At 45.2% G+C, this 2,412-nt stretch overlaps 1 pseudogene; it reads right to left on the reverse strand.

The window, feature by feature from the left end:
• Nucleotides 1-689: 689 nt before the first annotated feature.
• Zc3hav1-ps4 (zinc finger CCCH-type containing, antiviral 1, pseudogene 4) lies at nt 690-2,168 on the reverse strand (annotated as a pseudogene).
• Nucleotides 2,169-2,412: the final 244 nt, after the last annotated feature.

Below are 2,412 nucleotides of genomic sequence, written 5' to 3' on the forward strand. Positions count from 1 at the left end.
TTTCTTCTTTGTGTGGAAAGAATGTGCACCATGTCAGTAAAGTGTGTGTGTGCGTTTGTGTTTGTGCATGTTCATGCATGAACTCACTATAAATTTTCATAAAATCACTCAGAAGTCCCTAGTGAAAACTGTCGAGGTGCAGGCAGACTCATGTTACTACTGTCTCATGGCACCTTGCAGGGAGCACTGAAATCGTGGGCTACTTTAATACAGTCTAAAACGAGGCTGTGCATGGTTTTCAGTGAAATTGTGACGTCATCCCCACTACAGAGAGCAGCAAAAGCTTCATGTATCACATGCTGCTGTTACCAAGGTGAGGCAAAGCCTCATCCCATAGAGAGTCTGGTAGGATTTGATGGCAGGAAATAAACTCAGAACTAAAATCAATCAATTACAAACAAAGAGAATGATACAAAGAGCCAAGCAAAGCAAGAGCTGGCTTTTTTTTTTTTTTTTTGAGAAGATCCACAAGACAGACAAACCACAGAGCCTATATCTAAAGTACCAAATCAGAAATGAAAAGGGGGATATAACAAAGGACACTGAGTGAATTCAACAATCATTAGGGCTTACTTCAGAGGCCTTTACTAGAGAAAAGTGAAAAATCTATTTGATACTGGTGATTTTTCTAACAGATAACAAATACCAAGTTAAATACAGATCTGAGAAGGTAATGAATAATTCCCATAAGAAAATAGATACAGTCATTAAAGGCTGCCACTCCAAAAATTAAAAATAATAATAATCAGGGCCACATGGCTTTAATGCATCCTTTCTACCAGACTTTTAATGAAGACCCAATAACAATAGTGCTTCAATTATTCCACTGAATTGAAAGAGAAGGAACATTGCCAAACTCCTTCCCTGAGTTTCTCCTTTTACCTAGAATTCCTGAGTCTGTTGCTTCTTCCATTGTCACCCCATCAATAGAACCATTTAAAATGGGATGTAATCGATGTCTGGAGCCTCATTCTTTCCCTTGACCTCCATGCGGTGTCCAGAAGGCATGCCTGTTCTCATGGACATGGATTCATCTCTTTTTGCTGCAGCAAGAAGAAAGCCAGCAGAGGAGGCAGGAGCTTACAAAGAATCAGTAGGATTTCTAGAAAAGAAGCATCCAGATCTCCATTCTCAGAAAACCCCTGGCTTGCTCTCATGTGACTGGGTCCTCAGACACCAGCAGCCTTAGATGAGACCAAGGAAAGCTGTGCAGAGTCCTGGGTCCCCAGGTTCTTGACCTCCTGAGTGACAGCTGTAGACAAGTCCTCCAGGGAATCCTTACAGCTGGTGACATCTGGACAAGGTGAACCAGATGCCAAAATGAGACATGGGAGAGAAATCCTAGGCTGTTTGGAAGGAATCAGTCTCTGCTTTTGCTTCTGTCTCTGTGTGCCCTGCTGCTATGATGTTCATGGGGAGCTCTCATGCCAGTGGGTCTCCTCCTAATGTGTTTGTTGTTGCAGATGTCCTGGATGTTCTGGACCCCATCAGAACTCAGCCCGTGCTCAGTCACGGAGGTCAGCACCTTCCTGTCCATCAGGTCATGAGACCTGAGACAGTTGAGGTAACGGCAGTTGGCCTGGGTGAAGTGCTCACAGACTTGGACTCTCTTGCATGGCTGTGGCTTCAAGCAGATCTGTTTGTGGCTGTCTCCTTTGTAGTAACTTTTGCAGGAGAAAAGCATTCCCCTGTACCAGGAAGAAGGCCGGCTCCTCTTGGTTAAGCCCAGAAAGCTCATGATTCTTCAGGACCTGGAAGCTCTGTTCCTAAAAACTTGGTGTGGATATTTGCAGAGGTTTCTCTGGGATTTTGCATAATGACTCTGTCCTAGAAGTTTGAGCTTGCAGAGGCTTGGGCAATCTGTAGCATGGTCCCTGGATGCACTTGAGATTGAAGCCACAGGCTTCAGTAGTAGCCGCCACCTACAGCGTGATCCCTGCCTGATCTCCAGTCTCCAATAGGAATAAGCAGTCTTGCCCAGCAGCTCATAGAGCTCTGCCTCTGGAGCCTGATCCTACTCTGCAGTTCCTTTAAGGTCATGCAGCCCCTGTGGGTCCACAGGATCTTGGTGATGAAACAGTCTGCCCCAGGATCCCCCATGGTGCACTATGGCTGCAGCTGCTCAGGCTTGTGAGCTGGACTCTGCTTCGTGGAGAAAGGAAACTGGAAAAGGGGATAACACATAAAATGGAAATGAAGAAAATAACCAGTAAAAATTAAAAGACTTAAAGTCATCATCTCAGGAGAATGAGTGGGAAGCCAGGTCCTTAAGCAGGCAGGTTCTCCACAACAATGCATGCTGGGTTCAAGACTGGACATGAGGTGCCCTGAGCTTGGGACTGCCAGGCTCCTACTGGGAAGAGAGCTTTCTTCTTCATTTCCGTAAGTCTCTCTAGTTTTCTTTTAAGGCTT

The sequence above is a fragment of the Rattus norvegicus genome, chromosome 19 (assembly GCF_036323735.1).
Source record: "Rattus norvegicus strain BN/NHsdMcwi chromosome 19, GRCr8, whole genome shotgun sequence".
Classification (NCBI taxonomy): domain Eukaryota; kingdom Metazoa; phylum Chordata; class Mammalia; order Rodentia; family Muridae; genus Rattus; species Rattus norvegicus.